Source organism: Panthera onca, chromosome A2, assembly GCF_046562875.1.
Source record: "Panthera onca isolate mPanOnc1 chromosome A2, mPanOnc1 haplotype 2, whole genome shotgun sequence".
Lineage (NCBI taxonomy): Eukaryota > Metazoa > Chordata > Mammalia > Carnivora > Felidae > Panthera > Panthera onca.
In genome coordinates, this window is record NC_138340.1 from 10611703 (window position 1) to 10626690 (window position 14988).

General features: G+C 40.4%; 1 pseudogene; it reads left to right on the top strand.

Annotated features, from left to right (window-relative positions):
• The first annotated feature begins 8690 nt into the window (after positions 1-8690).
• LOC144614171 (olfactory receptor 7A17-like) lies at positions 8691-9657 on the top strand (annotated as a pseudogene).
• The last annotated feature ends 5331 nt before the right edge of the window (positions 9658-14988 follow it).

The following is a 14988-nucleotide window of genomic DNA, read 5'->3' on the forward strand; positions in this document are numbered from 1 at the left end:
GAAACAGGGAAAGCAAGAAAAAAGTAAGAAAATAAAAACAAAGGAATAAAGAAGAGAGCTTACTTGTAGCATTTGCCAATTTCCATGGTATAATTACTCTCATCTTGCCCAATATCAAGCTACCAATTTTGGTTCAGACCACGGTCCCCATGAACCATTATAAGCTAGCCAGTGCTATCACCTCAGAGCCTTTGGGTTGTGTTTGGAGGAAAATGTAAAGCATTCGTTTCCATTTTACAGCTTTCCATCAGGTGTAAATGGTTCCATCAATCGAGGATCTGGGTTAGTGAACACACTCAGGACTGATAGTAAGGTAAAGATTATGACGCTTCATTGTGGTGACTCAGGTCAATCTTTTCTTCATGATCATTGTAGGTGGGTTTTTTTGTTTTGTTTTGTTTTGTTTTTTGCTTTTGCTTATTTGTTTTAGTTACACGAAGTAGATGGCTCCTTAGTAAGCTGCCCATCATTTTTGTTTCTTGGAGACATCATGATTAATTTGTCGTTTCCAAAAATCCCTGTGGCTCAACCTACGTTGATGAGAATGGTTAATTCTTACACACAATGCATATCAAACCTTGAAGGGGTTCGGACTGCGGACATGGCCTCGGGCAGTTCAGCAGGGGCTGAACGCAGAACAAAGGCATTTCAATTTCAGCATGTCCATGGTAAGTGTATCATATGGGGCAGAAGCTCTTTAGAGTTTGTCAAGGAAGACATTAGAGCTCTGCCCAAGCTATTTCTCAATGCCCTTATGAATTTTATGTCGCCTGAACCTTTAGTTTGGGTATACTTAGTAGTCGAGGTATTGAATCACACAAGATAAACCTATCACCATGCCCTTGTCTCCTTGTTCTTTGGATTTCTTCCTCTACATTTTATTAGGCTATTATGGCATTGAAATTCTTTTTTTTAAAAGTTCATTTATTTACTTTGAGAGAGCAAGAGAGAGCAAGCTGGGGAGGAGCCGAGAGAGGGATAGAGAGAGAATCCCAAGCAGGCTCCACTCTACCAGTGCAGAGCCCAATGTGGGTGTTGAAGTCACAAATTGTCAGATCATGACCTGAGCCAAAATCTAGAGTCAGATGCCTAATTGACTGAGCCACCCAGGCACGCATGAAGTTCTTAGAAAATACGTCACTCTTTTTTCATCCTTGTTTTTCAGGGGAAAATATATATGAAATTTATTATTTAAACACTTTGAAATATACTTATGTGTCATTAAGTACTTTCTCACTATTTAGCAACCACCACCTCTGTTCGTCTCCAGAACGTCCTCATCGTCTCAAACTGGACTTCCGTCTCCTTGAAATACTAAATTTGAATTGCCCCCCTGCTCAACCCTGTCGCCCACCATCCTACCTTCTCTTCCTAAAACTGATTACCCTAGGGATCTCATATATGTGGAATTGTATATTATTGATCCTTTTGTGCTGGCATTTTTCAGTTAGCATAATGTTTGTGAGGTTCATCTGAGTTATAGCCTGTGTCAGAATTCCATTTATGTAAAAGGCTGAATGATGTTCTACTTTATGAGTTCACCACACTTTGTTCATCCGTGAGTTTGTTGATGGACATTTGGGCTGTCTCCATATTTTGGTTACTGTGAATAAAGGTGTTTTGAAAATTGGTGTACAAAATCTGTTCTGGTCACTGCTTTAAATTCTACTTGGACAGGGGTGCCTGGGTGTCTCAGTCAGCTGAGCGTCCAACTTCAGCTCAGGTCATGATCTCACGGTTTGTGGGTTTGAGCCCCGGGTTGGGTTCTGTGCTGACAGCTCAGAGCCTGGAGCTTGCTTCAGATCCTGGGTCTTGCTCTCTCTCCCCCGCTCACATCTGTTTCTCTGTCTCTCTATAAAAAAATAATAAACCCTGAAAATTAAAAATAAATAAAAATAAATTCTTTTGTGACATATAAGTAGGTACATAAGCAGGAGTGAAACTACTGGATCAAATGATCATTCTGTGTTCACGTTTTGAGGAGCCAGCACAATCTTTTCGACACTAGCTGTGCCACTTTTCATTCTCATCGGCAAGCACCACAGGGCTGCACTTTCCCCTTATCCTCACCAACAATTATTTTCTGTTTAGTTTTAAAAAAGAGCCATTGTAGTATGTGTGTTGTGGTATCACATCATGGGTTTGATTTGCATTTCCCTAATGATTAGTCAAGTTTGCCTCTAAGTATCCATACCTAGACCTTCTTTGGAGAAGTGTCTACTTGAGTCTATTGCCTTCTTTTTCTTTTCACCATTAATTTTGTTTTCTGATTTATTTTAAAATGTCAATAGCAGTATGGTGAACATACAGTGTAATACTAGTTTCAGGTGCACAGTATGGTGATTCAGCACTTCCTTCCATCACCCGGGGCTCCTCAGGACAAGTTTGCTCCCTAGTCCCCAACATGTATTTCACCCCCCACCCCCCACGTCCGCTCCAGGAACCATCAGTTTGTTCTCTGTAGTTAAGAGTCTGTTTCTTGGTTTGCCTCTCTTTTTCCCCCTTTGCTCATTTGGACTGTTTCTTAAATTCCACCAGGGATGAAATCATACGGTATTTGTCTCTCTCTGAACGACTAATTTCGTTTAGCATAAGACCCTCTAGCTCTATGCACATCATGCCAAAAACAAGATTTCATTTTTTATTGGCTGAACAATATTCCATTGTGTGTCTACATGTCCCACATCTTCTTTATTCATTCATCTATTGGCGGACACTTAGGCTGCTTTCATATTTTGGTTATTGTAAATGATGCTACTATAAACATAGGGGTGCATGTATTCCTTTGATTTTTTTTTTTGTATATTTTTTGGTAATGACCCAGTAGTGCAATTACTGGATTGTAGGGAGGCTTTATTTATGCCTTGAAGGAACCTCTATACTCTTTTCCACGGTGGTGGCTCCAGTTTCTATTTCCACCAACGATACCAGAGCGTTTCATTTTTTCCCAAATCATTGCCCACACTTGTTTCTTTTTTTTAATCTTTTTTTTTTTTAAAGTTTTTATTATGGCAGCATTGAGTAACTCTATTGGACACCTGCAAGGAATATTACACTGTATGTCAGGTAACTGGAATGTAAATAAAAGGGTTGCCTTGTTAAATTGAGTTGTTTGGGGTTTTGCTGTGGAATTTTTGACATTCCTTATTTATTTTGTATATTAATCTATTACCAGATGTGTGATTTGCCAATCTTTTCTGCATTTTGTTGGTTGTTTTTCACTTGGGAAAGAGTGCCCTTTGATGCACAAATATTTTTATTTGTGCCCAAACACTTTTTTCGCTCGTTGCCTGTGTCTTTGGTGTTATATACAGGAAATCATAGTCAAATCCAGGGTCATGTAGATGTACCTCTGTATTTTCTTCTACACTTACATTAATATTTCTTATGCTTCAGTCTGTGACCCACTTGGAGACATGCTGGTAGATGGTGGCTGGAAGGGCCAGCTTCACCTTTTTCCACGTGGATATTCATGTTTTCCACCACCATTTCTTGGACAGGCTGTGCATTTGCCATTGAACTGTCCTGGCACACTTGTAAAAATCATTCAATTGTATATATGTGACTTATTGCAGGGGTCGCTCGTATTCCATTGAGTTATATTTCTGTTTTTGTTTTTGTTGTTGGAAGCAGATCAGTTTGGGGGAGGGACCAGGATGGTGGAACAGCATGGTAGTTTTTTTTTTTTTATCTCTCGTCCCTGAAATGCAGCCAGCTCAACACTAAACCATCCTGCACACCTAGAGCACTGATTTGAGGGTTAACACAACAATCTGAACAACCTGAACCACAGGACTGGGCAGGTATGTGGCACAGAGAGGTGAACCGGGGGAGAGAGAAGCGCGGAGTGTAGGGAGCTGTCTTTGCATGTGGAGACGGGACAGACACAGGGGTAGAGTATGGGAAAAGCACCCCCCCCACCCCAGAAGCAGCTGTAGAGAAAATGGAAGAGTGGAAATAGCCACAAAGTACTGAACAAGAAAGGGAGAATGGAGAAAGGAGAGGGCTTCAATTCCATTAAGACTCTATAAACAGGGGGAGCACAGAGTCTGAAACTCCATAGCTTGATACCTGGTGGTGCTCTGGTAGGAAGGTTGGATCCCCAGGAGAAGAGAGCAAGGTCCAAGAGGTCCTCGGGCCACACAGGGAGTGGTGGTTCCCCTGCTGGGAGGACATTTGGTAGAGGCTGTGTGGCCTCCCCAACGGAAAGGTCCCAGCGGACCCTGGAGAACAACCTCTTTCATTGGTGTTAGAACAAGGAGGTAAAGAGTGAAGACTGGCGCCAGATGTGTGTTGTGATTTACCATAATCCCCGAAACGCTGCTGCTACATGACCGTGCGAACATTCTCTGGGGGTGGGCTGGCACCCAGCCATTGTTCAGCGAAACCCTCTTCTGGAGGGGCAGAATGGGTCAAAGCCGCAGTCCCTCAGAAGTGAGGGGTTGGGAAACACAGCCCCAAGTGAGATAAAACTCAGGAGAGAGGTGCCACCTGGCCACCTGACAGCTTGGTCACAGACAGTGTAGAAGCCAGGAGCAGACGGGAGCCAGAGACAAAGGAGGGGTGTGTGATTGCCTGTCAGGAAGAGCACAGAGTTCCGATAGTAGAGGCTGGGTAGCTGGGTGACGCCGTTTTTACCACTCCTGTGCATGTGCATACATGCCTACGCAGGTCAAAGCAATCCACCCCACTAAGCTAAGCTGTGCCATCTAGTGGAGAATGGAGACTTTACACTAAACCTGGCCCAACTGGGCCAACTGCACTGTTGACAAACACCACAGTTTTCTTTGACTATTGTTGTAACAAGAGTCTGTGTCTAACATTGTCCCAGGATGAATTTTCCTTGAGGAGAGCTTGATCCTGGACATCCCATCAAAAATCTGCCTTGATGCTCCACTATTTTTATAAGTATGTGTGAAAGCTGTAGCCAAATATAAGCCTCTGCTCCCTGGAGGCTAACTGCTCAGTGTCATGTTTCAATTGTCATACTTGCCCCCTGATTATTGATCAGCAAGTATGAAGTATTTCCCACGATGGCTGCCTGATACTTCCTCTTAGAGTGCTCTTACCCCCTTCTCCCACATCAAGAGTCAGGACAGGCAGAAGCTTGTTTGTGCAGCCTTCATTCATCTCTTCTGGAAAAGTTAACTAGGGTTGTATTCTCTTCATCAGAAAATTCATTTATTTTTTATTTTAATTTAGATTTTAGATAGTTAACATACAATGCAATACTGGTTTCAGGAGTAGAATTCAGTAATTCATCACTTACATGCAACAGCCAGTGCTCATCACACATGCCCTCCTTAGTACCGAACCCTCATCTAACCCGTCTCCCAGTCACCTCCCTCAATCAACCCTCAGTTTGTTCTCTATCTCTAAGAGTTTCTTATGATTTGTTTCCCTTTCCCCACCCCCCTTCTGACGTATTTATCTGTTTTGTTTCTAAATTCCACATATGAGAGAATCATATTAAAACACCACGTCTCTGTAGAGAAGAGAGAAAAGAGACTATTTCATTAATGAGACTCATGGGACTTCAATGCCTTCAGCTACAGGAAATGAAAATGTCTCTGCTGCACCTACTGAAGTGGACTCTTGTAATCTCTGGTGATTCTGTATCTTCCAGAACCTTCACAAGTGGGGCCATGTCTCTTCTCTTCCTGGGGATATAACTACCAAACACACCAGTCATCCACGGGAGAAAGTGGGTCAGTCACCTAACATCTAGGTGAGCCATGGCATCTCCAGAAGTGCTGGGAAAATATGTTATGGTGGGAGGAACCCCGTTACTGGTGATTATTTTGGGGGAATCAAAGGGACAGTTAGTGAAGGAGAGTTTAGTGATGCCAGCTTCGCCCATTAGGCTTTGATTCTGGAGGGCAACTCTGGATACATTAAACCATCTCTCCCTCATCTGTCTCCTCCAGAGTTAGTGCTTCATCATTGGGCCTTCATCTCTCAACAGTCCTTCCTCTGTTTTCCTTTCTGATTCTTGCATTGTTGGGAGTGACTGTTTATCGTTATTGAACCGTTTGTTCATTGCAGTCATTCAACAAACATCTTTTTCTGTAATTAATGTATGGTAGACAGTAGCATTTATTCTGTGAACAAATACATGACTCAGGCAGTGTTTCTTCTGTCAAAGTACAAACTTTGGAAACAGAGTGAGAGATGTAAAAATAAATAAATGTGATAATGTGAGGTTGCACTGAAATCCGGGGAAGTAGATCCCCAAGTGTTAACTCTTTATTTTATTTTTAATTGTTTTTTGAAAGGAATACTTTTTCATGGGTGTTAGTGAAGTGTTCGCAGATAAGCCTATAAGTACTGAGGCTTGCCAGTGGCGTTGGTGTCCTTTCAGGGGGACGAGGAGAGTGAGCAGTCCAGGGAGAAACAGCAGAAGAGGAAATTTAGAGATTAAGTAAAGCAGAAGTTGTGTTGCTTGATTTAGAAATACTTCTTACTGTTTCACTGTCAGCCAGGAACTGGTATGCAAAATAACCCACAGTAGCCTGGCTGGGTAGGCAACAGTGAGACCAAAGAAATTTACGTTTTGGCTAGAAGGTTGAAATTTAATTCTGAAATTACTGATGAGTAAGTGCAGGTTTTATATTAAGGACAGCTATGAACAGGTCTGCTTTCTGGAAAAGTGACCCAAGTGATTGGGAGGAAGAAACTATTGCTGCATTCAGAGTGTGAGAGGGATATTGATGGATAGAAACAACACTATGAGCATGAGATGGGAGGCAAGACAGGTCTCTGAGGGGGTGGATACGACTATATCAAGTTGAAAAAGTTTCCTTCTATCTCAGTTTATTGAATGTTGTTATCATGAAAGAATGCTCAATTTTGTCAACGTTTTTCTGCAGTGGAGATAATCATGTGCTTTGATCCTTTATTCTGTTTGTGGTGTATTATCTGAGGGATTTTCATAAATTAAACAATCCTTGCTTTCCAGGAATAAATCCCACTTGGTCATGATGCATAGTCCTTTTCTACATCATGAACAAAATTCTGCTATGTCTGGTTTGGTAGTGTTTAGTCAAATATTTCCACATCAATATTCCTTAACAATATTGTTCTATACTTTTCTTGCAATGTCTTTATTTGACTTCAGTATCTGTGCAATGCTGGCCTCATGGAATGAAGTAGGAAGTGTTTTCCTTCATTTTTTTGGAAGATATTGAGAAAGATTGGTGTTAATTCTAATCCAGTGTGGTTTTGAAGATTCTAATCCAGGAGTGTTCCATTGGATGCCTACGTAACAAAATGCAGTTCTGCTAGGAGAAAGAAGCTTTGACTCATGGTGTAGTCTGTCGCCTGTTTTCTAAAGGGTTATGCTTCAGTTACAAGGGCACACAACACCAAAATAATGGTCTATGTCTCTCTCTCTTTACCTGCCCTCTGTGTGTGTGTTGTGTGTGTGTGTGTGTGTGTGTGTGTGTGTAGGGAATAGAGAAGCTATCAGTAAAGTACCCACATGCAAAGCATTTATAGGAAGCTGAAGGTATCTTTTGCAATAAAAAATTGAGAATGGAGACCAACTGGAGACTGAGAATAAAGAGAGAGAAAGAGAGAGAATTATAGAGGAATGTATTATGTTCCATTTGTATACATTACATAAAATTTCTCCAGTTGTAGACAGACATCATATATAACACATATGTATAAAAACGACAATGAACTGAGGTGTCCATTGTCTTAGAATGTTTCCACAGAAGCAGGAGTCTTAAACCTCCTCTGTCTCTCATCTGACATCCAATATCTACTCCTGTTGTGTTCCCTGCTCAGCTTTCTCTGTGATGTTGCCTGATGGTATCCGGTGAGCTCTTCTCTCAAGGTCTTTGCTCATGCTATTTCTCCACCTTAGCAGGTTTTCTCAAAGTCAGCTGCATGGTTCATACATCCACTGCCCTCAGTTTTCCAGCTGAGAAGCCCCTATCAGAGATGATACAGCGGCAAGTTGTTCCTTCACTTAACTAGCTTGTCCTGAACTATTTTACTTATTAGTTATAACCACCACTTTAAACATCATTCATTTGTTTATTAATATTCTATTGCTCTCTATGATACACTCACATAGACTCGATCTTATTTAGGGCAAACAAACATCACTATGTCTTGCAATGTTTCAACCGTATGTGTCACAAGATAATTGTTAAAATATTTGCTGAGTGAGCAAAAAATGTCTCAGTAAATTCATGGAGGAGAGCATTGCTTTGGATAAATGTTTTGATCAGGACAAGGAATGCAAATCAGTTTCAGCATCATGGAGAACATGGAGTGTTTGAGATAGATTCCCTGTAATTCTCTACTAAATATTCTAGATTGGTAGGTAATGCGTAAGTATGATGAACAAAACACGTTGAAAACAGATCACATCACTTCTTTCTGTCTTTTTAAAAAAAATTTAAATGTTTATTCATTTTTGGGAGAGACAGAGACAAGTGTTAAAGCAGGGGCAGAGAGAGAAGGAGACACAGAATTGGAAGCGGGCTCCAAGCTCTGAGCTGTCGGCACAGCGCCCAACGTGGGGTTCACCACCATGAACAACAAGATCATTACCTGGGCTGAAGTCAGATGCTTAACCAACTGAGCCACCCAGGTGCATCTCAAAGATTTTCTTTCAATTCTGTGATCACTGCCTTTACGACGTTCTTGTCTCTGTTACAGTCATTTTCATCAGTTACATGGAAGGTAGAGATGAAATGCATGTTACATAATTTATCCTCCTGGGACTCTCAGACCAGGGGGAACAGCAGTCTCTGCTCTTTTGGTTGTTCCTGTCCATGTACCTGGTCACCTTCACTGGGAACCTGCTCATGATCCTGGCCATTATCACAGACTCCCGCCTCCACACGCCCATGTACTTCTTCCTCTCCAACCTGTCCTTTTCAGACATCTGTTTCACCTCCACCACCGTCCCAAAGATGCTGCTGAACATCCAGACGCAAAGCAGAGTGATCACCTACGAAGGCTGCCTCAGTCAGATGTACTTTTTCATGCTTATTGGAGGATTAGACCACTTCATCTTGATAGTGATGGCCTATGACCGGTTTGTGGCCATCTGTCAGCCACTGCACCACTTGGTCATCATGAACCCCGAGTTCTGTGACATCCTGCTCCTGGGATCCTGGATACTGAGTGTTCTTGACTCTCTATTACATGACTTACTGATTTTGCAACTCTCCTTTTGCACAGAGCTGGAAATCCTTCACTTTTTCTGTGAATTTAATCAGGTGATCCAACTTGCTTGCTCTGATACGTTCCTCAGTGACCCGATGATCTATCTCGCAGATGGACCTTTGTGTGTTGTTCCACTCACTGGTATCCTGTTCTCTTTCTCCAAGATTGTAACCTCCATTTTGACAATTTCATCAGCCAGGGGCAATATGCAGCATTTTTCCATGTGTGGGTCTCATCTGTCAGTGGTCTCCTTGTTCTGTAATATAGGACTTGGGGTATCTTGGTATTGATGCTTCACAAAACTCCAGCGCAACTGCCATAGCCTCAGGCATGTACACGATCATGACACCCATGCCTAACCCCTTCATCTGTGGTCTGAGGAGCAGAGACATCAAGCAAGGCCTGAGAAAACTCTTTAGCCGAGAGACATTCTGTGCCTACAGAATTCTTTGTTTCAAGATAAAGACTTGAGTAAGAAGGCTCAAAACCTTAGAAGACTTAGATCATGATATTTGTATTAGTTCATAGACTGACAATCTGCAGTCTAATATTCTACGGTGTTCAGGCTGTTTAATTTTTCATTCGTAATCAGCAACTATTTCTTCTGCATTTCTTTATAAAATTGTAGACCTCTCATTAAATTCCATTGCATGGATTTTCAGTGATAAATCAATAATTTATGAAATTGAGTACTTAAAATGTGATAAGAAGAGACAAAAGAATAAATGTAGAATCTTTCTTCTGTGAGATGAAAGCAGCTTCATTAGAGTATTCTACTTTGGGAGAAAAGCATCGAACATATCAGAGTGTACATAAGAGTTTCCACGGTTTCTGTCATTTCATCTTGGCAAGAGATCACATCTGCAACAGTAGAGGCACAGGAAACCCTGTGATGACGTTTACAATACTCCACATTCACTATGCAATATCTAATTTTACCTTGCACCATCCAAAACATCAATTAAGTGTGTAGGTAATAGAAATGATGACTCCTGATTTTCAGACATTGATGGTGTCATTCTTGGTGATTATCCCAGGGATGCATTATGAGTTTTCTTTTAATATTTTGGTAGGCAGGAACACTGCCTTTCACAGATGATAGAAGCAATATGGATATTTTACGTATTGTCAGTCAAATTTTTGTATGTAGCATCTCAGAAATCAGGCAGTAATAGCAGGATATAATTATGGACCTAACCTGTGCTTTATGAGACAGAGTAAAGCAAATGTCTCATCATCACCTGACCCTAGAAGCCACCACTCTGGTTTGTCAAAGTCCACAGCTCTCTCTGCACACTAGTATTCAGATAAATGTTTAAGGAGCTCTCACTCAAAAGTAAAGACTAAAAGAAAGAGGTAAAGCAGAGAGAAGAAAATAAAATCAAATAAAAAAGAGATCTTCATTGCAGCTTTAGCAAGTTCCGCTGTGTAATTACTCTCATCTTGCCCAGTTTCAAGCTACCAATTTTAGTTCAGACCACAGTCCTCAGGAACCATTATAAGCTACCCAGCGCCATCATCTCAGAGCCTTTGGGTTGGGTTTGGAGGAAAAGTAAATATTTGTTGTCATTTTCATTCCTCTCAGTGGTAACTGGTTCCATCCATTGAGGATCTGAGACAGTGAAGTGTCTTAGGTCTGAAAGTCAAGAAGAGATTATGACCTTACATTGTAGTGATTCAGGTCAGGCTTTTTTTCCCAGAAGAATGAGAGGGTTTTAATTGTTTAAGTTTCTTTTGGTTACTCAAATTGGATGAACCCTTTGTAAGATTCTCATCATTTTTTTTCATGGAGACACCGTGATGATTTTCCCTTTCGAGAAATCTCTGTAGCTCAACCAATTTGGATGAGAATGATTAACTTTTACATGCACTATGAGTACCAGACCTTGGATGGTTTTGACTGCTGAGGCCTCTGGCAGTTCAAGATGGGCTGGAGTCAGGACAAGGCATTTCAATTTCAGCATGTCCATGGTAAGTGTGTCATATGGGGGAGAACTCTGTAGAACTTGTGAAGGACGACATTGTCACGTTCCCCAAGGTAGTTTCGATATCCTTATGAATTTTATGTTCTCTGAATCCTTATATTGAGTACATTTACTGGTTGAGGTATTGAATCACAGAAGATAAAACCATCACAACACCCTTGTCTCCTTGTACTTTGGATTCTTTCCTCTACATCTTTTTAACCTATTTATGGCACTGAAATTCTTTCAGAATATGTCACTGTTTTAGATTCTTTGTGTCATGGTCAAATATATATAAAATTTATTATTTTAAACATTTTAAATATACTTATGTGGCACTAAGTACTTTCTCACTGTTGTACAACCACCCCCTCCGTCCATCTCCAGCATTTCTTATGGTCTCAAACTGAACCTTTGCCGCCTTGAAATACTATCTCTCCATTGTCCCTTAGCCCAGCCCCTGTCTCCCATCATCCTACCTTCTCTCACTAAATCTGAGTACTCTAGGTATTTCATATAGACGGCATTGTATAATACTGTGTGTGTGTGTGTGTGTGTGTGTGTGTGTGTGTGTGTGTGTGTTTCTGGCTTCTTACACTGAGCATAATCTTTGTAAGGTTCACCCAAGTTGTAGCCTGTTTCAGAATTCCATTCGTTTTAAAAGCTGAATGATGTCCCAGTGTATGTGGTCACCACATTTTGTTCATCTGTGAGTTTGTTGATGGACATTCTGGTGTCTCCACATTTTGGCTACTGTAAATAAAGCTGTTATGAATTGGTGTACAAATATCTATTTTGGTCATTGCTTTCGATTCTTTTGGGGCATACAAGTGGGTATTCAAGCAGAAGTGAAACTACTGGATGAAGTGATAATTCTATGTTTACGTTTTTGAGGAACTGGTATTGGAGAAATGTCTATTTGAGCCTACTGTCTGTTCCTTATTCCCCCCACCATTAATTTGTTTTATAATTAGAAAAAAATCTAATTCCAGTATGGTTAACATACGTGTAATATTGGTCTCAGTTATACAATGTAGTGATTCAACACTGGCACACAACACCTCGTGCTCATCACGACAAAGACACTCCTTAATCCCCATCACCTATTTCACCCACCCCCCACCCATCTGCCCATTGTAACCATCAGTTTGTTCTCTATCATTTAGAGTCTGTATTTTGGTTTGCCTCTCATTTTTTCCCTTTGCTCATTTGTGTTGTTTCTTAAATTCCCCCCATGAGTGAAACCATGTTGTATTTGTCTTTGTCTGATTGACTTATTTTGCTTAGAATAAAACTCTCTAGCTCCATGCATGTCATTGCAAATGGGAACATTTCATTCTTTTTTATTGGTTAAATAATATTCCATTGTTTGTGTATGTGCACAGCGTCTTCTTTAATCAGTTATCTACTGGTAGACACGTGGGCTGCCTCCATAATTTGGGTATTCTAAATGATGCTGCTAATACATAGGGGTGCGTGTATCCCTTTGAATTAGTGTTTTTGTGTTTTGGGGATAATGACCCAGTAGTGCAATTACTGGATTGTAGGGAAGCTCCATTTATACTTTTGAGGGGATACGATACTCTTTCCGCAGTGGTGACTGCAGTTTCAATTCCCATTAATGCCTGAGGGTTCCTGTTTTTTCCAGATCATTACCAACAGTTATTGTTTCTTTCATTTTAAAAATATTGTTTGTTTTAAGCTTTAATTATGGAAGCATTGAATCAGTCTATTGTATACCTGAATCTAATATTACACTGCTGATAAGTAAATGGAATTTAAATAAAAGCACAGCCTTTTAAAAATTGAGATGTTTGGGGTTTTGCTGTGGAATTTTTGAAAATCTTTTTATATTGTGATTATTAATCTATTCCCAGGTATCTGATTTGCCAATCTATTCTCTATTTTGTGAGCTTTCTTTTTTGACATGGGAAACAGTGCCCTTTGATGCTCAAATCTTGTCCATTTTGCTGAAGTAATTTTTTCCCCAGTTGCCTGTGTTTTTGGTGTTCTCTCCAGGAAATCTTTGTCAAATCCAGTGGCATAAAGATGATGTACCTCTCTATTCTCCTAAGTGCTTAAGTTTTGTTTTTTAGCTTTAGTCTGTGATCCATTTGGAGTCATGCGTGTAGATGGTGGACGGAGGGTCGGCTTCATCATGAAGCATGTGGATATCCAGGTTTTCCATCACCGTGTCTTGCAAAGGCTGTCCATTCCGGCACTTTCGTCAAAAATCACTCAATCATAACATATGAGTTTATTTCTGGGTCCCCCCCTATTCCATTGAGTTATATTTCTATATTTGTTGTTGTTGAAAACAGATCACTTTGAAATTATAAGGCAGTAACTCTGAAAATCATATTTTCCCCTTTCCGTAGGCATTATTTTTATTGAAGTGTCATTTACATACAGTGTTATTTCAGGTGTACAATGTAATGTTTTGCAATTCTTTTTTTCTCCAGGGGTGAATACACTATTTTATTCATTCATTCATTAATTCACTCACTCACTCACTCATTCATTCATTCATTTGTCTATCTATCTACACTGAAGTTAGTTAGCATATAGTGTAACATATGTTCTCATCCCGACATGTTTCTTTTGTAATGCCCCTTACCCATTTAGCTCATCCCCCTACCCTTGTTTTTATATTATTTTTGCTTCTCTCTCATTATTTCCGTCTGTTTTGTATCTTAAATTTCTCATAGTGGTGAAATTATATGATATTTGTGTTTCTCTGACTGACTAATTTCACTTGGCGTAATACCATCTAGTTCCATCCACTTAGTTGCAAATGACAGGATTTCATTCTTTTTGATTTCTGAGTAATACTCCACCATACACGTGGGCTCTTTCCATACTTTAGCTATCGTCGATAATGTTGCTATACACATTGGGGTGCATGTGCCACTATGAAATAGCACACATGTATCCCTTGGATCAATACCTAGTAGTGCAATTGCTGGGTCGTAGGGTAGTTCTATTTTTATTTTTTTTGAGGAACCTCCATACAGTTTTCCAGAGTGGCTGCACCAGTTTGCATTCCCACCAACAATGCAAAAGATATCCTCTTTCTCCTCATCCTCACCAACGTCTGTTGTTGCCTGAGTTGTTAATGTTAGCCATTCTGACAGGTGAGAGGTGGTATCTCATTGTGGTTTTGATTTGTATTTCCCTGATGATGAGTGACGTGGAGCATTTTTTCATGTGTCTGTTAGCCATCTGGACGTCATCATTGGAGAAGTGTCTATACATGTAATTTGCCCATTTCTTCACTGGATTTTTTGTTTTTTGTTTGTGTTGAATTTGATAAGTTCTTTATATACTTTGGATACTAACCTTTTATCTGATATGTCGTTTGCAAATATCTTCTCCCATTCTGTCGGTTGCTTTTTAGTTTTGCTGATTGTTTCCTTTGCTGTGCAGAAGTTTTTTATTTTGATGAGGTCCCAGGAGTTCATTTTTGCTTTTGTTTCCCTTGCCTCCAGAGACGTGTTCAGTAAGAACTTGCTGCGGCCAAGATCAAAGAGGTTTTTGCCTGCTTTCTCCTTGAGGATTTGATGGCTTCCTGTCTTCCATTTAGGTCTTTCATCCATTGTGAGTTTATTTTTGTGTATCGTGTAAGAAAGTGATCCAGGTTCATTTTTCTGCCTGTGGCTGTCCAGTTTTCCCAGCACCACTTGCTGAAGAGACTGTCTTTTTTCCATTGGATATTCTTTCCTGCTTTGTCAAAGATTAGTTGGCCATACGTTTGTGGGTCCATTTCTGGGTTCTCTATTCTGTTTCATTGATTTGAATGTCTGTTCTTATGCCAGTACCATATGCCAATCCCATACAT